Source organism: Mustela putorius, unplaced genomic scaffold (genome assembly GCF_011764305.1).
Source record: "Mustela putorius furo isolate JIRA1106 unplaced genomic scaffold, ASM1176430v1.1 tig00003845_pilon_pilon_pilon, whole genome shotgun sequence".
NCBI lineage: Eukaryota > Metazoa > Chordata > Mammalia > Carnivora > Mustelidae > Mustela > Mustela putorius.
The window spans coordinates 2227138-2250968 of NW_025421998.1; the positions used below are offsets into that span (position 1 = coordinate 2227138).

The following is a 23831-nucleotide window of genomic DNA, read 5'->3' on the forward strand; positions in this document are numbered from 1 at the left end:
TGTTGAATAGCAGTGGTGATAATGGACATCCCTGCCGTGTTCCTGACCTTAGCGGAAAAGCTTTCAGTTTTTCTCCATTGAGAATGATATTTGCGGTGGGTTTTTCTTTTCTTTTTTTTTTTTTAAAGATTTTATTTATTTATTTGACAGAGAGAAATTACAAGTACACCGAGAGGCAGGCAGAGAGAGAGAGAAGGAAGCAGGCTCCCTGCTGAGCAGAGAGCCCGATGCGGGACTCGATCCCAGGACCCTGAGATCATGACCTGAGCCGAAGGCAGCGGCTTAACCCACTGAGCCACCCAGGCGCCCCATGCGGTGGGTTTTTCATAGATGGCTTTGATGATATTGAGGTATGTGCCCTCTATCCCTACACTTTGAAGAGTTTTGATCAGGAAGGGATGTTGTACTTTGTCAAATGCTTTTTCAGCATCTATTGAGAGTATCATATGGTTCTTGTTCTTTCTTTTATTGATGTGTTGTATCACATTGACTGATTTGCGGATGTTGAACCAACCTTGCAGCCCTGGAATAAATCCCACTTGGTCGTGGTGAATAATCTTTTTAATGTACTGTTGAATCCTATTGGCTAGTATTTTGTTGAGTATTTTCGCATCTGTGTTCATCAAGGATATCGGTCTATAGCTCTCTTTTTTGGTGGGATCCTTGTCTGGTTTTGGGATCAAGGTGATGCTGGCTTCATAAAATGAGTTTGGAAGTTTTCCTTCCATTTCTATTTTTTGGAACAGTTTCAGGAGAATAGGAATTAGTTCTTCTTTAAATATTTGGTAGAATTCCCCCGGGAAGCCATCTGGCCCTGGGCTTTTGTTTGTTTGGAGATTTTTAATGACTGTTTCAATCTCCTTACTGGTTATGGGTCTATTCAGGCTTTCTATTTCTTCCTGGTTCAGTTGTGGTAGTTTATATGTTTCTAGGAATGCATCCATTTCTTCCAGATTGTCAAATTTATTGCCGTAGAGTTGCTCATAGTATGTTCTTATAATAGTTTGTATTTCTTTGGTGTTAGTTGTGATCTCTCCTCTTTCATTCATGATTTTATTTATTTGGGTCCTTTCTCTTTTCTTTTTGATAAGTCGGGCCAGGGGTTTATCAATTTTATTAATTCTTTCAAAGAACCAGCTCCTAGTTTCGTTGATTTGTTCTATTGTTTTTTTGGTTTCTATTTCATTGATTTCTGCTCTGATCTTTATGATTTCTCTTCTCCTGCTGGGCTTAGGGTTTCTTTCTTGTTCTTTCTCCAGCTCCTTTAGGTGTAGGGTTAGGTTGTGTACCTGAGACCTTTCTTGTTTCTTGAGAAAGGCTTGTACCGCTATATATTTTCCTCTCAGGACTGCCTTTGTTGTGTCCCACAGATTTTGAACCGTTGTATTTTCATTATCATTTGTTTCCATGATTTTTTTCAATTCTTCTTTAATTTCCCGGTTGACCCATTCATTCTTTAGAAGGATACTGTTTAGTCTCCATGTATTTGGGTTCTTTCCAAACTTCCTTTTGTGGTTGAGTTCTAGCTTTAGAGCATTGTGGTCTGAAAATATGCAGGGAATGATCCCAATCTTTTGATACCGGTTGAGTCCTGATTTAGGACCGAGGATGTGATCTATTCTGGAGAATGTTCCATGTGCACTAGAGAAGAATGTGTATTCTGTTGCTTTGGGATGAAATGTTCTGAATATATCTGTGATGTCCATCTGGTCCAGTGTGTCGTTTAAGGCCTTTATTTCCTTGCTGATCTTTTGCTTGGATGACCTGTCCATTTCAGTGAGGGGAGTGTTAAAGTCCCCTACTATTATTGTATTATTGTTGATGTGTTTCTTTGATTTTGTTATTAATTGATTTATATAGTTGGCTGCTCCCACATTGGGGGCATAGTTATTTAAAATTGTTAAATCTTCTTGTTGGACAGACCCTTTGAGTATGATATAGTGTCCTTCCTCATCTCTTATTATAGTCTTTGGCTTAAAATCTAATTGATCTGATATAAGGATTGCCACTCCTGCTTTCTTCGATGTCCATTAGCATGGTAAATTCTTTTCCACCCCCTCACTTTAAATCTGGAGGTGTCTTCGTGCTTAAAATGAGTTTCTTGGAGGCAACATATAGATGGGTTTTGTTTTTTTATCCATTCTGATACCCTGTGTCTTTTGACAGGGGCATTTAGCCCATTAACATTCAGGGTAACTATTGAGAGATATGAATTTAGTGCCATTGTATTGCCTATAAGGTGACTGTTACTGTATATGGTCTCTGTTCCTTTCTGATCTACCACTTGTAGGCTCTCTCTTTGCTTAGAGGACCCCTTTCAATATTTCTTGTAGAGCTGGTTTGGTGTTTGCAAATTCTTTCAGTTTTTGTTTGTCCTGGAAGCTTTTAATTTCTCCTTCTATTTTCAATGATAGACTCGCTGGATATAGTATTCTTGGCTGCATGTTTTTCTCGTTTAGTGCTCTGAAAATATCATGCCAGCTCTTTCTGGCCTGCCAGGTCTCTGTGGATAAGTCAGCTGCCAATCTAATATTTTTACCATTGTATGTTACAGACTTCTTTTCCCGGGCTGCTTTCAGGATTTTCTCTTTGTCACTGAGACTTGTAAATTTTACTATTAGGTGTGGGGGGGTGTGGGCCTATTCTTATTGATTTTGAGGGGCGTTCTCTGAACCTCCTGAATTTTGATGCTCATTCCCTTTGCCATATTGGGGAAATTCTCCCCAATAATTCTCTCCAGTATACCTTCTGCTCCCCTCTCTCTTTCTTCTTCTTCTGGAATCCCAATTATCCTAATGTTGTTTCGTCTTATGGTGTCACTTATCTCTCGAATTCTCCCCTCGTGGTCCAGTAGCTGTTTGTCCCTCTTTTGCTCAGCTTCTTTATTCTCTGTCATTTGGTCTTCTATATCACTAATTCTTTCTTCTGCCTCATTTATCCTAGCAGTGAGAGCCTCCATTTTTGATTGCACCTCATTAATAGCTTTTTTGATTTCACCTTGGTTAGATTTTAGTTCTTTTATTTCTCCAGAAAGGGCTTTTATATCTCTCGAGAGGATTTCTCTAATATCTTCCATGCCTTTTTCGAGCCCGGCTAGAACCTTGAGAATTGTCATTCTGAACTCTAGATCTGACATATTACCGATGTCTGTATTGATTAGGTCCCTAGCCTTCGGTACTGCCTCTTGTTCTTTTTTTTGTGTTGAATTTTTACGTCTTGTCATTTTGTCCAGATAAGAGTAAATGAAGGGGCAAGTAAAATACTAAAAGGGTGGCAACAACCCCAGGAAAATATGCTTTAACCAAATTAGAAGAGATCCAAAATCGTGAGTGGGGAGAAAGGGGATAAAAAGAGGTTCAAAAAGGAAGAAAGAAAAAAAAAACAAAAAGAAAAGAAAAAAAAAAGAAAAGAAAAGAAAAGAATTTTTTAAAAAAGAAAATACCTAAGAAAAATGTAAAAAAGAAAAAATATATATATTAGATAAACTAGTAAAAAATCGTTAAAAAAGAAAAAGGTAACAGTTAAAAAAAATTTTACCTGAAGGTGAGAAAAAAAAAAAAATGAAAAAGAAAAAATTAAATTAACTGCAAGACTAAAAAAAATCACAGGAAAAAAGCCATGAGTTCCGTGTTTGGCTTTCTCCTCCTCTGGAATTCTGCTGCTCTCCTTGGTATTGAAACCGCACTCCTTGGTAGGTGAACTTGGTCTCGGCTGGATTTCTTGTTGATCTTCTGGGGGAGGGGCCTGGTGTAGTGATTCTGAAGTGTCTTTGCCCCAGGCGGAATTACACCGCCCTTACCCAGGGCCGGGGTGAGTAATCCGCTCGGGTTTGCTTTCAGGAGCTTTTCTTACCTGAGCGCTTTCCGTAGAGTTCCGGAGGACGGGAATACAAATGGCGGCCTCCTGGTCTCCGGCCGGGAGGAGCCGAGAGCCCAGGGCCCCACTCCTCAGTGCGCCCTCAGAGAACAGCGCCCAGTTACTCCCGTCTGCCTGACCTCCGGCCGCGCTCTGAGCTCACCGAGCCTGCGACCGGTTCAAGGTAACACGGAGCTGCGAGCTTACTGTCGGCTCTGTCTCTGTAGCCGGCTTTCCCGTTCCAATACCCGCAAGCTCTGCGACACTCAGACACCCCCGATCCTTCTGTGACCCTGCGGGACCTGAGGCCACGCTGACCCCGCGTGGGCTTCGCCCCGGTTTAGCCTCTGGAGCGATGTCCCTCAGCGGAACAGACTTTTAAAAGTCCTGATTTTGTGCATGGTTGCTCCGCTGCTTGCCGGGAGCCGGCCCCTCCCCCCGGGGTCTATCTTCCCGTCGCTTTGGATTCACTTCTCCGCCGGTCCTACCTTTCAGAAAGTGGTTGTTTTTCTGTTTCCAGAATTGCTGTTCTTCTTCTCTTCGATCTGCCGATGGATTTTCAGGTGTTTGCAATCTTTAGATAAGCTATCTAGCTGATCTCCGGCTAGCTGAAGCAGTCTCAGCTTGCTACTTCTCCGCCATCTTGACTCCTCCTCCCTTCACTTTTGATTCTAATCTTACACAGTAACAACTGTATAATTGGGTGCCCTTCCTCTATGTTTTACCTTTTCAATAAATGAAAAAATAATCCGATTCCTACAAATTGTTTGGTAGCGTCAGGAGAGAGACATGGCCAGTGTCAATTTCCATATTCATAGGATCACAGGAATGGTGCAGTGGATGACTATTCCACTCTCTGAATAAGGCTGGCTGGGATTCAAACAGTTGTGTATGGGATCCCATGCCACAGCTCAGATGTCACCGTGCCCATCCCCTTCCCAGTTCTGTGCTCTGTGACATCTCCTTGGCAGCCTGAGATCCCTTACTGGGAGTATTTATATCATGGGAACCAGCAGATATTAAAGAACTCTTCCCTGACCCCAAAGAACTGGTTGGTAAACATTTACCAGCGCAACCCTGGTTGGACGCATTCAATTTATGTGCCTTTGCTCAAGATATTTGACCTCTCTGAGCCTATATTCCATCTCTGTAGGGTGTGGGGAGCTAGTACCTACTTCACAAAATTTTAGAAGAAATTTATGCGAGATAACTTAGATGACATGGGACTTCATTAATGGCTATGCTAACGACATTAACAATAAAAATAAGGATTTCAAACACAGATCGCTGGTATTATTTTACAGGGTTGCCTCACTCACTGTTAGCTAAGTAACAAGAGGAGCAAGATTGCAAAATACTGGGCGAAACTTGTATTTTGGGGTGGACAGAGCCTCCGTGAGCTCTTTCTCTTATCAGTCTTTAAACTTTTTTATTTAATTCAGCATCTATTTTCAGTATACATCATATGGCAGACCACTATGGTAAGTATAGTGAGGAGTATGTTTTGTATTTTGCAGTCTGTTTCCTTTTGCTATTCTGAAACAGTAAAACAGTTCTAGAAGTAAGCACCAACAATTTATTGCGTGTTTTTATTCATTCTATCTTCTAAGACATTTTTATCATATTTACTTATTTATATGTGTAATACATATTATATACATGTTTGCTATTCTGTTTATTACCCGAGCAAGTGGAGAAATAAATGGAAAGCAAGAAAATGAAGATACACAAGGAAGTCAGCAATGATAGCCCAGGGAATGCAATAGAAAGAATGCTGTTGAACAGGGAGTTTTTCCATGTTTGTTACTTTGTTTTTTTTTTTTTCCTTCTTTCTCCTTGTATGGATCAGAGACAAAAAATGGGCTAATGTGGATCCTCTGAGCATCAGCTGGAGATGCTAAGCTGCATTTTGCTCCCCAGCCTGTAGTTGGAGAGGACAGAGGCTGAAGGGTGAAGTGGGTGGACATAGGTACCTAAGGAGAAGGAGCTAGGTTAATTCTCTAGAACCTTTGCCTACAGAGCAGGGGAGGCTGGTCTTGGCCAGTGAGCCAGCCCTTAGGCTGTTCAGAAGGGGCTAGAGTGAGGTTTCCTGACATATGGAGCAGTTGGAGAAATTTGGAGATAAAAGGAAGAAGGGTGGTTGAATAGCTTGAGGAGAAGGTAACAAGCAAGAGAAAATCAGAGATGCAGGATGTGAAATGAAATGATGGAACTTTCCATCTTAATGTAGACCATCTGGTCATCTTATCTTTAAAGCAGTGATTTCTCAGACATTTTTCATCTTATATCACAATGACCATATGTCCCAGATTTCCTAGGATGGGCCAGATGTCAAATATTTTTTGCCATTGTTAGACCATTGGTCCCAAATTAGGGTTGGAAAATATGTCACTATTCTTACATCCTCCTCTCCCAACATTTGTTTACCTTTATCACATTTGGTTTCCAAGTAGTTAACAGCCATCACCAAGCAGTTATCCAAGGCAGTGGTTCCCAAATCTGACTGTGTGTCTGAATCAACGGGGACATTTGTTAAAATGCTAGTTCCTTGGTACCTGCCCCACCTTTATAGATCTCCAAATTTAGATTCTCTAGGATCTGGAAGATACTCAGATGTCTGTTTGTTTGTTTGTTTTAAAGATTTTATTTATTTGACAGACAGAGATTACAAGTAGACAGAGAGGCAGACAGAGAGGAAGGGAAGCAGGCTCCCCACTGAGCAGAGAGCCAGATGTGGGGCTCGATCCTAGGACCCTGGGATCATGACCTGAGCTTAAGGCAGAGGCTTTAACCCACTGAGCCACCCAGGCGCTCCAGATGTCTGCATTTTTAACAAGTATCCTATGTGGTCTTGAGGCAGTTGGCTTATGGACAGGTTTTTAGAAGCCGCGGACCAGTCAACACCATTCATACCTTCCTCTGAGCACTGCAGAGCTGCTTACAACAAGGCTGCTCATACAAGGGGTCCTTTGACTTCCAATCTTGGAACTCCTGAAATTTTAATTCTAAATTTTGGAGTATGGGTCCATAAGCAATTTCCGGGGCGGGGGGGGGGGACCACAGCTTTAATTACGTTCTCAATGGAGTTAATGGATAACAAAGGTTGCAAATCCAGGAATATAAGATCATCAGAAGATAGAAAGTACTTTCTCCAATGATCTTAGACTTCACTACCCTCCTGTTTTGTTTCACTTTGTTTTGCTCATCTTCTAATTAATCATATCTAATTACTGATCTAGTTGAAGTCTTTTTTCAGGGTTTAATGAAAATGCACACATACACATGCACACACAGACACACACACACACCAGTGACTTATTCTAAAACAATGATTCTTCTTGCAGACAAGTATTTTTTAATTTATCAGCCAATTGTGTGTGTGTGTGTGTGTTGAGGGTGATGGTTTGTTGGATGGGGAGATCCGGTCACCTGCTTTAACCTCCCTGTTTCCTCCGCCATCCCTGCCCAGTCTTCCTTTGCACACCAGCTTTCCCTGTGTATCCACTGAAAAAGGTTACAGATCTGTGATCCAGTGAAATCCTGTCTGTTTGAAACTTGGGGTTAATACTCTCCAGCTGTGTTGCCTCAGCTCTAGGGAGACTTCTTTGACAAGCATTTGTGGTTTAAGGAGCCAAGCAATAGACTAGAAACTTGAGGGCTATGAGTTCTAACTCTGGGTCTGCTCTGACACAGTGTGTGACCTTGGGCGATTCATTTGATCTCTGTCCAAACTCTCTGATGCTTGATAACAGGATTTTCTAGAAACCTTCCTGCCAATAAAGACATATGGAACCACTCCTTGGTTCCACAAGGGAAGGCTACACTTTATTATCCTTCAGGCTTTTAACTCTCTTTCTCCCTTTGCCCGCTTCCCCATGCCAGGGACTGCTGAGTCTTACTGTGGCTCTCTTCCCAAGTCTTAGAAACTACTTTCTTATTTTTCTTTCCAAAAATGTGTCAGCCATGCTCCTCTGTTTCAGCTTGCCCCAAGATGCCAAACTTTGTCCCCAGATGCATACCCCACAAGACACAATTGCCCAGGCAGCCTTGGAACAGTGTGGGTTCTGGGGAACCGGACTCTGCCCTGGATTTCACGTGGCCACTGTACGGACAAGCAAGCTGTTTCCCTCTCATCCCCTGCATTCTACAAAGGACAATTTATTGCTTTATGAGCCTCCACAAATCATTTTTATACTCCCTCTACTTTTTAACATCTCCTTTTATAGAAAATGATTAAGTTAATAAATTTTATTAAAAGTGATACAATTCCAAGAATTTTTTTTTTTTTGGTAGAAACTATGCACTATTTCAGCATTTGGCCTCTGTTAGAAGATCATTTTCCCTGATAATAGGGGTCTTTTAAGTTTTGGGAACACACACACACACACACATTCCAGTGGGTAATATAGAGTTTTGCAAGGTGGCAGAGGAGAAAATGATGTTTTGTAGGGAACTTTGAAATTCCTGATATTGGCTCTCCTTTGAGAATACAGCTGGAACAGTAGAACTGTGAGTATTTCTTTTTTGCTGGCATCTTGCTCTGCCTCCTGCCTTAGGATACCATACCCTTCTGCGCACTGGGTTGGGATGTTTTAGTCACCTCAATTCTGCCAATGATACTTAAAGGTCCTTGGACCAAAATACTAAAAAAAGAGCATGTGGTTTGAAGGAAATCAGTCCAACAGATTTGAGTTCCCCCGTGAGTGGACTCACTTAGTTGTGTGTTTTCACTCAGATGCCCTCTGACTTGGAATGATCATAGTGGTTTCTTTTCTGAGTTGGAGAGCCTTCCTTCCCCTGCCCATCACTTTCCTCTCAGTCTGAGGCTCCCCCAGAGCCCCCCACCAACCCTGATGTTTCTCCCCAGTAGCTTCCTCCTGCTGTGGCCCATCCTCTTTCCCTCTCCAGCAAGACCTCTTCGGGGTAACTACCAACCTGGAAATTACTTGATTATCTAATATCTACACATTATTTCATTACCAAGGAAGTATATTAAAGTAACAATAATAGTTAGCGTTATTTATTCTGTGCTAAGTCTTCTCACGGTACTTGACATGTAACACTGCATTTCCTGATACCAATAATCCTGTGAGGTCTTTTATACACATATATGAAGAGCAAAAAAAGGGTTAAGGTAATTTGCCTAGACTCAGTGGGTAAAGACAATCTGATTGGAGACCTTGTATGCATAACTAATATGCTCCTCTTGTGTATTTCCTTATTTCTTGTTTATTTATTTATTAAGTAGGTTCTATGCCCAACATGGGGGTTGCACTCATGACCCCGAGATCAAGAGTCACATGGTCAGCGGACTTGAGCCAGCCGGGTATTCCTGAATGTGCTCCGTCTTTGAAAAATAGGCAGATGCGCTGTTATATGTGGCCTTAAAACTGGGGTGGGAGCCTCCCACCCCCTCCCCTCGCCCACCCTCACAAGAGTGGCTCTAAGAGGGACTGGAAAGTCGACGGTGGAGGGAGCAGGTCAATGGGGCTGTGCCCCCCTTCTCTTCTCTCTCTCTCTCTCTCTCTCTCACACACACACACACACACACACGCATGTGCACACACCAAGCTGAATAGATATTCTTTTATCTGTTTTCACAATGGACTTCCAAGTCATGTTTCTTTTGAAGAGTTTCTCTGTGAAATACAAACAGGCTTTGAAAAGGACTGCTTTCCACCATCCCACTTACCACCGCGCAGTCTTATCTCCTCCCCCTCCCTCCCATCTGGAAATGCTAGTGTAACTCAGAGGGTAGCTGAGGTCACCCCTTGTCTCTGAGGCTTCTCTGTCCTTTGAAATTTAAATAAAATTGTCTCTAGCCCCCCTTTCCTATCTCCCGCAAGGTTCCAATGCCATCTCCCAGACTGCTGCACATTCTCTAAACTGTTTTCATGGGCAGTGCTTCCCGGTTCAACTCTTGACCTCACTGAGTCTTACCTCCCACAACTGCCTTTTCCTGCGTGTTCCTTGTTGACCTAGAGGGGAGCTCAAGCCTTTTTCCTTAACTTGCCCCCCTCCCCCACTTCCTTCGCAGTTCACTCCCACAAGGAGCTGTTCCATAACGAAGACCTGCAGGCCACAGGGGAGGGCTTCTATCCCAGCAAAACATTTAAGTGGAATATTAAAGCATCCTCGTTCTTAAACCATGTGAAGTCACTTTGCCACCAGGCATTCCTAGTTGACTGCATTCCTGTGCCGGTGCGCAGCAGGCCCAGGCCTCCTCCCTCTCCCTTCCTGCACCCGACCCCCCCATCCCCTTTCTCTCCCCCTCCTCCTCCCTCCTCCCCTTTCTTCACCTCCCCCTCCCTCCTCTTTCTCCTCCTTGCCATCCCTCAACTCAAAATCCTACATTTCCTCAGCCAGGTTTTCCTTCCTTGCCTCTCTTTCACCATGTCTCCCTGAACCGTACCTTTTCTATCTCAAGCAGCAAGCATTAGGGTATTTTTGTAGGCAAAGATCATTTTCTCTGCAGAGAAATTGTGGTGCAAGCCAATGAAAGGGTTTCCCTCAGTTCCGTGAACAGGGGGTAGCCGTGTTTAAGGGATGGAACCAACCCATGAGCAGTCCAGACCAGAGGCTGACTTCAGCCCTTACTGAAGAAGATTCGGGGCCTGCGTAAAAGGGTGGGGAAACAATGTGTCTTTTTCCTGAGCCATTAATATGGAGTTATCAATGATTAATCAGACGCTCAGCCTCAGGCACTGTGCTAAGCACCTCACCTTTTTCATCTACTTGAAATCTCACACTGTACGAAGTACATATTTCTGTTTCCTTTTGGCTAGTTGACCAAGGTGAAGCCCCGGGGCCCAAGTTCACAGTTAGGAAGTAGGGCAGCCTGCCTGGGGCCCTGCACTGACCTTCCCCACTCTGAACTGTACAGGAAGGCGCTGTTCAGCCGCCTAGCGGTCAAAAGAATACTTTCTTCTCAATGTTTCGGTCCACCTTCTGGCGTCCCTTGCTCCCCACGGAAAGTTCCTCAGACTCCGTGTCTTTTTCCTGCCTTCTGAGAGACTCTGAGGGATGCAACTATTTTCGTCTCCCTTCTGGGAATATGTGCTTTTTCCAGTACACGGCGAAGAACTGAGCTTATCTGCAAGTCATGTTAACTGTATATTTAGATATCTGTATCTCTAAATGAAATGTGCTAAGTAAACTTTTTTTTTTTTTAAAACAATAATGACAGAGCTCATGGTGAAAGGGTCCAGACAGTCATGGGTCCAAATCCTGGCTTTACATCTTGTGTGTCCCATGACAAGTTGCTCATCTTCTGGTAGCTTCCATTTCTGTGTCACGTGCACGGTCCTCCCTCCTTCCCTGTGGAAGTGCTTGACCCGCAGAAAATGCTCAAGAAATATGAGTCTGTTTCCTTTTATATTTCCAGTTGAAATTCTCATCTTGGCATATGCACTCAGTTTTTGCTCAAAATACCGAGTGATTTCAACACTGAAAGTTGAAGGAAGGGGGTGCCTGGGTGGCTCAGTCGGTTAAGCGTCTGCCTTCAGCTCAGGTCCTGGTACTAGGGTCCTGGGATCAAGCCCAGCGGCATCTGGCTCCCTGCTGGGTGGCGAGCCTGCTTCTCCCTCTCTCTCTGCCTTCCTCTCTGCGTACTTGTGATCTCTATCTTTCTGTCAAATAAACAAATCTTAAAAAAAAAGTTGAAGGAAGGTGCTATATGATCTTGTTCTATTTTTGCAGTTTTCCTTAACTTTTTATAAGCCTTTTTCTTATTAAAAAAAAAATAAATAAGGCCTTTGATCTAAGCTCCTACTTTTGGTGAAGACTGAAAGGCAGGCAGACAAAAAAGGGGGGAGTGGTTGGGCACCCCAGGAGGTGAAGCTGCCTTTGTTGGGGTCTGGACTGTGTGAAGGAGGTGAGCTGGTTTTCAAACATGGAAACCTGCGGCCTGCGTTCATTTGAATATAGTGGTTCACAGACCATTTGGGATTTTTACATGATCGACATTTACTGTTCTGAGTGATTCTATTTCCAAATTTACTGTAAATGTTTGTTATTTAAAACAGGCTCATTCAAATGCAAGGTGTTCACTGCAGCAGCTGAGGATCTGACCGTGATTTTCTCTCAATAACTGAGCGCAAACTACCTATCTACACCATACCTGTCTAGAACCACTGATCAGGCAGATGGGATTTAGTCATTGGAGTCAGCCATTGAATTTCACTTGACATTGGTGGTTCCCTGTCAGGTGGGACAACGGCGGCATCAGGCCCTCTGGCTGGGATGGGCACACCCAAGGGGGCCTGTCGTCTTCAATGTGGAGATGTCATCTGGCAGCCAATCTTGCTTGGGCTCAACATCCGTAACTACAAGCTAAAAGGAGACCCGTGTCCGAGGTAAGGTGTTCATTCTCCCTTCAGGTTCTAAATTATCTCAGGAAGTGAATAGTAGTAAAACACTTGAAACTTGCTCTCTGTTTATGCCCAATTATTACACTGGTTCTCCAACCTCACTCCCCAGCATGACTCCCAGATCCCTACATGCCACTCTCTGTAGGTTCTGATTAAGTTAACTCAGATGGAATCCAAGGATCTTGACGTTTTAAAAGTGTCTATTTTTATTTTTTAAGGTTTTATTTATTTATTTGACAGAGAGAGAGAGAGAGAGATATCACAGGCAGGCAGAGAGGCCAAGCAGAGAACCTGATGCGGAGCTCGATCCCAGGACCTTGAAATCATGACCTGAGCCAAAAGCAGATGTTCAACCAACTTAGCCATCCTGCTGCCCCAATAAAGAATTTTTTTTTTTTTTTACATTTTTAAAAGCTTAATTCCAGGGTTTTAATTCCAGTGTTAAATTCCAGGTTAGTTTCAGGTGCACAACATAGTGATTCAATGATTATATACATTACTCAGTGCTCATCATGATGAACTGTACTCTTAATCCCCATCACCTGATCTTCTTGAGTATTTCTGTACAGAAAGTGCCTGTCTTTCAATTAGCTGCATTACAGTCAGTACATGCACCTAGCTGCTTCTGCTCCTTTTCTATCTCTGAAATACCTCTTTGTTCCTCTGCCTTTTCCTCTCCTGCCCAATCCCATGTGGTTCTTTATAAAAAGTTGTTTTATAAATATTGTTGGGTTTCCATGGGCTCTGAAGTGGAAGAAGGAGCTGCAGGGATAATTAGCATAGATCGCTGTTATGCAGGGATCTCAGTAAGTCTGATTTGCCTAAGCTGTGCTTGGATTCCTGTCCAGGACTCTATTTACTCTGCTTGGTCGGGAAGCGATTACAGAACCTTTCCACTGTCTTCCTCCAAGGCTGCCACTGACTCTGCAGGAAATGGTAAAGAAGCTATTGCTACCAGAGTTCTGCTTCCCCTGCTGCCCTAGGAAAGCAGCAGTGACTGCTTAGCCAGGAAGAGCCTAATTCAGGAACAACACAGTCTCTGGCAGAAGGCGGGGGGGTATGCTCCACACTCTGCTTCTCTCTCCATGTGACTTACTATTTGACATCAAAATTTCATGGAAGATCCTCTGATTGGTGGAAACTAAGTCTTGCCTGAAACCCTAGTTACAAGAGTGTCTTGGAGTTGTGTCCCCCCTCCCCCAAATTTTAACTCTCCAATCTCTTGCTAACTAGAAGGGAGCTAGAATAGATCTTGGACCAATATATTCCCAGCATCTGCTAATTCCCTTGCAGCTTGAATGTTTTCACTTCATTTTATTATATTTTCAGAAGTGTCATCATTTAAAAGTTAATTTGGGTCCTAGAATTCTGCGAATACTTTATTATAGTCATTGTTTCTGTGAGGGGGAAAAAAACATTTCCAAGATCAAAAAACATTCTTATCAATATATTTTTAGATTGACGCTCTTCATAATGTGGAGACTGCCTGTTTGGAGAAGCATTCTTGTTATGTATATGCATATGTATGGATGTCTCTGCGAATGTGTGTTTTATTAGTGCAAATGACCTTGACCCGGTACATAGGCTGTCATGGCTATTGACAGTCATAATGGTTAACTAGAAACCCTGGCAGATTCTGAAGCTTCATAATAATCATAGTAGATAGCATTTGCTGAGCCCTGACTGTGTACCACGAACCATGCTAGATGTGTTCTTATATTTAAATTCTTAAAATTCTGTGAGTTAGCTATCATAATTACCATCCCATTTTACCAAAAAGGAAACAGAAACAGAGAGATTAAGTACTTTGCCAACAACCCGTAGCTGGTAAGCGACACAGCCAGGACTTGAATCTAGTATTCAAATCATCCAGCAAAATTCATTAATATAATTTTAGTATAGGTGTTTTATTTTAATCTAATACCAGATGGCGTAATTTGTTCTTTCTCCATCTCTTTCTGCCTCTTTGCTGGTGTGTGTGTATGTATGTGTGTGAGTTCGGTTTTGGACATGTTAAATTTGAGGTCCTATGTGGGGAGGTGGGGGCATTCTTTTATCTCCCCATCTTTGTTTAGAATGAGATTTAAGATAAAAAGTTTATTCAGCTACAGTTCCAAAAGAAATACTAACCCACATTTGTCCAACTGGTGAGCAGGAAAGGAGAATGTATAGGTTCACAGCTCATCGGAAAGTAGAGCACTTGTGATACTTCACCATCTGGTGGTCAGAAACTCAAGTGAGCCATCTGGGCACTAACTAAGCAAAGACCATGTTATTGAGGTACCTTCTTACTTAGCTGAGAATTCTGTTATAACTTGGCCATTAGCCAGTTCCAAGGACTGCTGGCTCGCTGTCATGTGAAAGTAGAATTCTCAGCTCCTGCTCTAAACCATGCAGATCTTAGCGTATCTGCCGATCGTGTGAATTCCTACACGCCACTGCTCCTGATCCTGCGTGCCTCTGCTGCAAACCTCTTCCATGGAGGCCATTTATGATCCTTCTAGGCATACCCAATCCCATTTTGCTCTCTTGACCACTTGCTCTTCCTAAATTCTGTCCTCCCATCACTTCTGGAGGCACACATCCCCTTCTGTTTTTTTCCTCTACCCCTTCCTTCTCATGGACCTCCTTAAACATTCCTCTTATTTTGTTGGCCCCTAAAATTTAGTTATGTATCAGGGTCCTATTTTTGGCCTTTTGGGTTCATTGGGGAGCTCTCAGCAAGTCTTTATAACCTCTAACTCCTAGCTTCATCCCCAAGGAAGAGGGGTGATGAAACGGGTCAAGGGTAATAACATTTATTAGATCCAGGTGCAGGGGATTCTCTCTATATGTATCTCTTGATTATTACCCTTATACAGTCCCTCTCTTCCTCCCATGAGACTGGGAGTGATGTGGATTTAGAGCCATTACTGCCAGGGAAATACCTTATCCCGAGAATTCCTTGGTGCCTGGATTAGACGGTTTCTACTGTAGATCATGGGAAAGGTCCCTACTTTGTCCTCTTGTTTACTTCAGTCTACTTTACCTTCGATGCACTTTTTCTTGCCATTGGAGTGGTCAGATACAGAGAACTGAGACCTGTGTTTCAGTTTAGGGCAAATGGACTAAACAACCTTCTCAGCCTACTTGAAACATTGTAGATCCTTTCTGTCTGCCTCTGGCCTTAGAGCATCAGTGGTCCAGCCTCACTCACCAGGGCACTTTCTATAGTGATGAAGGTACAGTGGTGAAGTGTTACAGTGTAGAAGTGGTAAAGCCCATGCTTTGACCTTGTCTATGTTCTTGAGGTTTGGGCTTGTATTTGCTTGGGGAATTTGTGATGGGAGCTTGAGGGTGAGGGGTAGAGCTTGGGAATTCATTGGCAAGACAAAATGTAGGGTTTTGATTTCTGAATACCTCTTAATAGATTAGTCATTGCTAAGAAGACCTACTTCTTATTCTATCTATCCTTCTTTTTGCTTGTAAATAGAACTCAGCTACCATGTGCATGCTGGCTTTTCCAATATTCTTGTCTTTAATCAAATTGTCTCTACTATATTCCAGATACATACGGTCCTCAGTCATCTGGAAATTCTTCCTTGAATGTCCCCCAGCCCAAGATCTTAAACAAGTCCCAACTAACCTCAGACCTTTCCTATTCTCACCCGCTGAATTTGCCCTTCCTCCTCTGGTTTGGCAGTAGCAGGCGCTCCGAGTCAGAAACAAACCCGGTGTCTCTTCACCCCCACATCCAACCTGGCATTAAGTTTGACAGAGAGAACCCTGAAAGTAGCTCCTTTGGATTGGCCCTCTCATCTTCACTCTCGGTGCCACTGCCTTCCTTAGGCCTTTATCATTTCTCACATGTCTTAATCACGGTCCTAAGAGGTCTCCCCCTTCCCATCACCACCTTACAGCCCCCAGGTATACAGAAGAGGGGGTCACCTGCTGTCACTTTTTCAGAACAAGACCCAAAGCCCCCATCTTGCTCCCATATGGTCAGCTCTGTCCTCTCTCTGCCTGCGCGGTGTTCAACTGCACAGCCTCCCATCATCAGAGTGTGTGCTCCACGCATGTCCCAGAGAAATGGGAGCCCAGCCACTGCCCCCTCCACCCCTGTTGCCCTCACCCTGAGGACTCTGCTGCTCAAGCTACCTTCTCTTTCTTTCTGGCCTCTCTGCTTGGGACTCATTCCTTCCATATCATTACGTAGCTCCTTTTGCTTTTCTCTGTCATAGTACTTGCCTCCTCATATTATGATTTTCCATTCCCTCATCTGTTTACTCATCTTCTATGAAACTGTGCTAGCCATAAGATGAAGAGCTAGGCCTTTTTCCTCTTTTGCCTAAACCCAGCAAGACATGCAGCCTGGCACTTACTATGCATGGTTTTTGTAATTTAAATCAATGAATGATGTATTTATCCAGAAAAAGAACTTGTGTACCACCCTTCAGGGTATGTATTATCTAAACATTATAGCCCCATCATTTGAAATCAGAAAGTCTCTCATCTAGAGAACAAGTAATAAATCAAGAGCGGAGAAAAACTTGTCTCTTCCTAAGCATCATTAGAATAGTCAGGGAGAGCCTCACAGAGCTTCCAAAGACCTTTGAGGATAGCCTTAGAGGTACACTCAATTTGCCAGAGGCACAAGAAGCAGAGGGACTTTTCAAGTTATAGCTGTCAAGATGATGTCTGTGGGCTGGCACCTGGCTGGTTCAGTCAGTAGGGCATACGACTCGATCTCAGAGTCGTGAGTTCAAGCCCCACACTGGGCATGGGGCCTACTTTAAAAAAATTTAAAAAAAGAAAAAAAGAGAAAAAAAAAGATGATGTTTGCCTACCTCCACTAATCCTGTGTGGCTGGAATGGGAGGTAGCAGTGTCAGAGGAGGTGGGGGTCAATTCCGAAGGACCTTGAAAGGGAGAGTGTATCATTTGAGGCCAGAGTCTGTTAATAACTAATTTGAGAATGGAGTTATTTGAGAATGAGCCGGGAAAGGTATTTTTCAAAAATCAGTGATCAGCGTTAAAGATGGCCCCATCCGTCAGGTTATGTATCATGAACTGTCAATCTTGTGAATCTGAATTATATATTCTAACCAAATATAAAATTTGAATTACACATTAAATATCAAGGGACGAAAATGTTTATGACCCTTTAAAAGATCTGTCAATCCATAAGGCAGAGCTCCATTTGTGAATTGCAGAGTTAGAATGGAAAGCTACAGTTTGCAAAGAAACATCTCTGTTTTTGAGGTCAATTTCAGTGGGGGGTGGGGTGGGGAGAAAAAACCAGCACTTCCGGAGAAGAAAGTTTTTGGAGGCAACATGCTTGTATTTCTCCTGACTTTGGACTTCCTCTCCCCACCGACTTTTTTTTTTTTTTTTAAGACTTTATTTATTTATTTATTTGAGAGAGCCAGTGAGTGAGCACAAGCAGAGGGAGCAGCAGAGGGAGAGGGAGAAGCAGGCTCCCTGTTGAGAAGGTCCATCCAGGACCCCAGGATCACAAGACTTAACTGACTGAGCCACCCAGGCATCCCTGACTTCCTGTCTTTTTGATTAAAGGAAGCCTACACTTAGGCAGGGAATGCCCCTTACCTCCCCTGTCAACCAGCCAGCTCAGTCCCCAACTCTATGCGTGCTGACACTTCCTCTACCCACTTCCTCTGTGCCTTCAGGAACCCGCTTCTCTGTCACCCCACCCCCCTCACTCCACCTGCTACTCCAGACACTCTTCCTTTCCCCAAACCCAGAATCCTTAGATACCAGCCACCTACCAAGTCCCATGGAAGGAGGAGGCTCCTCTCTGCCTCTCTGTTGGCTCCTGGGAAACGGGGAAGTAGATTTTTTTCCTCGTTTCTCTCCCACTTTTTCCATTCACACTAAGATGCCTTCTATCCATTCATAGCTGCTTGACCCAGTCTCTGAGAACTACGATACTATTTCTTAGGAGAGTGAGCACAAAACAAGGACAAGCAGACACTAGAAATAGCAGACCTCTGATTGTCACATCATTTGTGGGAAAAGGATTTTTCACGTGCACCCTCGTAACATGGGGACTTGGGTGTCGTCTTTCTCTTGTTCTCGCTTCCTTTCTCCAACGGAGACAGGGGCCCTTGTGACATGAACAATGAAAGTCAGAAAAGCAGAGTTGGAAAAGAACATGTTTTCAAGTACCTACTCTATGCCAAGAACGTTCCGAACCCTTGTGACTGAAAGATAAAAAGATACATGTTCTGTCCCCAGTGAGCTCTCAGTTTAATAGAGAGGGTAAATTTATAACAACTACTTACAGAGTTTCTTATGCTCAAGTACACACAGGATTCTGAGCTAACAGAATGGGAATTGGTTAACCAGTGGCTGTGTGTGTGACTCTGTGTGTGTGTGTGTGTGACTGTGTGTGTGTGTTTATGGAGAGAGAGAGAGAAAGAATCTCATTTGTTCTATATGAAAATCCTATGAGATAGTTATTAATATCTGTTTTATAGGTTTGAAGGTTGAAGCTTAGAGTGACTGTGTAATTTGACCCAGGTCATGTAGTAGGTGCTTCATGGGACATTCACACCAAAGTCCCAAGTTCTCTTCTTTCACTCCACTGGCTCTTGTCTCCATATCCTTGTGTCCTAGGATGATAGAAGGGAACAACTGGATAAAAACAGCAAACAGTATTTGTTATCAGCAGTAGCGTATCATAAATATGTGTTGCATAGCCTTACTGTGGATGGTTCTGGTTTCTCTTGCCTGCCTGCCTGAGTTCCTTTTTCTTTCTTTCTTTCTTTCTTTCTTTCTTAATTTTATTTATTTATGTGTCAGGGAGAGAGCAGAAGCAGGGGCAGGCAGAGGAAGTAGCAGACCCCCTACTGAGCAAGGAGCCTGATGTGGGACTCAATCCCAGGACTCTAACAAGAAACTGATTGGCCTTCAACATGGACTCTTGATTTATGTCTTCCTAACTTGGGCTTTGTGTGTATGGTTATGGATTTTGAACCTAATATGCACCCAGACGAGAGTTAAGATTACAATGGGACCTTCGTTATTCCTGCTACCAAATGTTTAAGTTTAGTTTTACAAATTTAGCATTCAAGAGCTTGTTTTTCAACATTGGAAACCTAAATCAACAGATGCCCCACAAGGTGTCAAAAGAGCCATTTTGTGATCTTAAACCCTGTGCCTGGATTGGATCAGGAGAACTGTGGTAGGGGTTGTAATCAGGAAGGGAATACCACAGATTTTTCGGATCAGATCCTTCCTGCAGATGACCATCTCTCCTGAGACATAAGACCAGTTCCATCTCAAAAGCCTACATGGAGTATGACAGACATAGAGAGAAGACCATGGAGTTGAGATTCCCTTGATTATTGAGAACCTCCCCCCCCATCCCGCCCACCTTCTCTAGGGAAATAAAGGTCTACTTGGTTGCTGCACAGATTTGAACCTGGAGTCATCCCCCACATGTACATTTACCTTTGACTTTTATCCCAGCTTGTTTTTGAAGTTACTGGATTCTTTCTTTGGACTCTGACTTTCCCCTGGAGATGCTCCCAGGCCCAGAGTCCTTTCTGTTTTACTGGAATGCCAGCTCTGTGGACAAAGGGCTTCCTTTCCCACAGCATCTCCACAGCCTGTAGTGTCTTGTGTAATATGTGTGGCATGAATTTGGCCCAACTAGACACTCAGGATGATTCATTCATGTTTGAGATTATTTCCTTCCTAGGATGGAAGTTTTGCTCCAATCTTGGTCATATAGCATCACAACAAAAGCCTTTAAAAGTTTTTTCCATTTTTTAAAAAATTATTTTTATTAACAAATAATGTATTATTTGCCCCAGAGGTACAGATCTGTGAAACATCAGGCTTATACATTTCGCAGCATTCACCATAACACATACCCTTCCCAATGTCCATAACCCAACCACCGTCTCCTTACCCCCCATCCCCCAGAAAACCTCCGTTTGTTTTGTTAAAAGTCTCTTATGGTTGTCTCCTTCATAATCCCTCCTTGTTTCATTTTTTTCTTTCCTATCCCTCAAACCCCTACCCTGCCTCTCAAATTCCTCATATCACACAGATCATATGATAATTGTCTTTCTCTGATTGACTTATTTCACTCAGAATAATACCCTCTAGTTTCATCTACATTGTTGCAAATGGCAAGATTTCATTTCTTTTGGTGGCTGCATAGTATTCCATTGTGTATATGGACCACATCTTCTTTATCCATTCATTTGTTGATGGTCATCTAGGTTTTTGCATAATTTGGCTATTGTGGACATTACTGCTATAAAAATTTGGGTGCATGTGCCCCTTCAGATCCATACATTTGTGTCTTTAGGGTAAATACCTAGTAGTGCGATTTCTGGGTCATAGGGTAGCTCTATTTTCAACTTTTTGAGGAACCCCCATGCTGTTTTCCAGAGTGGCTGCACCAGCTTGCATTCTCATCAACAGTGTAGGAGGGTTCCCCTCCTCCACATCCTCACCAACATCTGTTGTTTCTTGACTTGTTAATTTTAGCCATTCCGACTGGTGTGAGGTAGTATCTCACTGTGGTTTTGATTTGTATTTCCCTGATGCCAGGTGATATGGAACACTTTTTCATGTGTCTGTTGGCCATCTGGATGTCTTCTTTGCAGAAATGTCTGTCCATGTCTTCTGCCCATTTCTTGATTAGATTATTTTTTCTTTGGGTGTTGAGTTTGATAAGTTCTTTATAGATTTTGGATAGCCCTTTATCTGATATGTCATTTGCAAATATCTTCTCCCATTCTGTCAGTTTTCTTTTGGTTTTGTTGACTGTTTCATTTGCTGTGCAAAAGCTTTTGATCTTGATGAAGTCCCAATTGTTCATCTTTGCCCTTGCTCCCCTGCCTTTGGCAATATTTCTAGGAAGAAATTGCATGGCTGAGGTTGAAGGGGTTTCTGCCTGTGTTCTCCTCAAGGATTTTGATGGATTCCTTTCTCACATTGAGGTCTTTCATCCATTTTGAGTCTATTTTCATGTGTGGTGTAAGGAAATGGTCCAGTTTCATTCTTCTGCATGTGGCCGTCCAATTTTCCCAACACCATTTGTTGAAGAGACTGTCTTTTCTTCATTGGACATTCTTTCCTTTTTTGCTGAAGATTAGCTGACTATAGAGTTGAGGGTCTATTTCTGGGCTCTCTATTCTGTTCCATTGATCTATGTGTCTGTTTTTGTGCCAGTACCATACTGTCTTGATGAGGACAGCTTTGTAATAGAGCTTAAAGTCTGGAATTGTGATGCCACCAACTTTGGCATTCTTCTTCAACATTCCTCTGGCTATTCGGGGTCTTTACTGGTTCCATATCCATTTTATTTGTTCCATTTCTTTGAAAAAAGTGGATGGTATTTTGATAGGGATTGCATTAAATGTGTAAGTTGCTTTAGATAGCATAGCCATTTTCATAATATTTGTTCTTCCAATTCATGAGCATGGAACATTTTTTCCATTTCTTTTTGTCTTCCTCAATTTTTTTCATGAGTACTTTATAGTTTTCTGAGTATAGATTCTTTGCCTCTTTGGTTACGTTTATTCCTAGGTATCTTATGGTTTTGGGTGCAATTGTAAATGGGATTGACTCCTTAATTTCTCTTTCTTATGTCTTGCTGTCGATGTATAGAAATGCAACTGATTTCTGTGCATTGATTTCATATCCTGATAGTTTATTAAATTCCTGTATGAGTTCTAGCAGTTTTGGGGTGGAGTCTTTTGGGTTTTACACATAAAGTATCATATCATCTGTGAAGAGTGAGAGTTTGACTTTTTTCCCAATTCAGATGCCTTTTATTTCTTTTTGTTGTCTAATTGCCAAGGCTAGCACTTCTAGTACTATGTTGAATAGCAGTGGTGATAATGAACATCCCTGCTGTGTTCCTGACCTTAGCAGAAAAGCTCTCAGATTTTCCCCATTGAGAATGATAATTGCTGTGGGTTTTTCATAGATGGCTTTAATGATATTGAGGTATGTACCCTTTATTCCTACACTTTGAAGAGGTTTTTTTTTTTTTTTTTTTTACGATTTTATTTTATTTATTTGACACAGAGAGAGAGATCACAAGTAGGCAGAGAAGCAAGCAGAGAGAGGAGGAAGCAGGCTCCCTGCTGAGCAGAGAGCCCGACATGGGGCTCAATCCCAAGACCCTGAGATCATGACCTCAGCCGAAGGCAGAGGCTTAACCCACTGAACCACCCAGGCCCCCCCTTTGAAAAGTTTTGATCAAGTAAGGATGCTGTACTTTGTAAAATGCTTTTTTGGCATCTATTGAGAGTATCATGTGGTTCTTATTCTTTCTTTTATTAATGTATTATAACACATTGATTGATTTGTGGATGTTGAACCAACCTTGCCGCCCAGGAATACATCCCACTTGGTCCTGGTGAATAATCCTTTTCATGTACTGTTGGATCCTATTGGCTAGTATTTTGGTGAGAATTTTTGCATCAATAATATTGGTCCATAATTCTCCTTTTTGGTGGAGTCTTTGGTTTTGGGATCAAGATAATGCTGGCCTCATAAAATGGGTTTGGAAGTTTTCCTTCCATTTCTATTTTTTGGAACAGTTTCAGGAGAATAGGTATTAATTCTTTAAATGTTTGGTAGAATTCCCCCAGGAAGCCATTTACCCTTGGGCTCTTGTTGGTTTGGAAGATTTTTGATGACTTCTTCAATCTTCTTACTGGTTATGGGTCTCTTCAGGTTTTGTATTTCTTCCTGGTTCAGCTTTGGTAGTTTATATGTCTCTAGGAATGCATCCATTTCTTCCACATTGTCAAATTTTCTGGCGTATAGTTTGCACGTATGTTCTTATAGTTGTTTGTATTTCTTTGTTGTTGGTTGTGATCTTTCCTCCTTCATTCATGATTTTATTAATTTGGTACTTTCTGTTTTCTTTTTGATAAGTCTTTCCAGGGGTTTATCAATCTTATTAACTCTTTCAAAAAACCAGCCCCTAGTTTTACTGAGTTGTTCTACTATTATTTTGGTTTCTATTTCATTGACTTCTGTTCAATCTTGATTATTTCTCTTCTCCTGCTGGGTTTAGGCTTTCCTTTCTGTTCTTTTTCCAGTTCCTTTAGGTGGAGGGTTAGGTTGTGTATTTGAGACCTTTCTATATACTTTTGCTCTCAGGATGGCTTTTGCTGTGTCCCAAAGATTTTGAACAGTTGTGTTTTCATTTTCATTTTCATTTGTTTCCATGAATTTTTAAAATTAGTCTTTAATTTCCTGGTTGACCCATTCATTCTTTAGTAGGATTCTCTTTAGCCTCCATGTATTTGAGTTCTTTCTAACTTTCCTCTTGTGATTGAGTTCTAGCTTCAGAGCATAGTGGTCTGAAAATATGCAGGGAATGATCCCAGTGTTTTGGTACTGGTTGAGACCTGATTTGTGGCCCAGGATGTGATCTATTCTGGAGAATGTTCCATGTGCACTAGAGAAGAATGTGAATTCAGTTGCTTTGGAATGGAATGTTCTGAATATATCTGTGATGTCCATCTGGTCCAGTGTTTCATTTAATGCCTTTATTTCCTTGTTGATCTTTTGCTTGGATGATCTGTCCATTTCAGTGAGGGGGGTGTTAAAGTCCCCTACTATTATTGTG

The 23831-nt window shown here is 42.3% G+C and overlaps 1 protein-coding gene across 1 annotated transcript in view; it reads left to right on the forward strand.

Annotated features, from left to right (window-relative positions):
• SUGCT (succinyl-CoA:glutarate-CoA transferase) overlaps window positions 1–23831 on the forward strand; it is a 799797-nt gene that overhangs the window by 550205 nt on the left and 225761 nt on the right. The window lies entirely within an intron of this gene.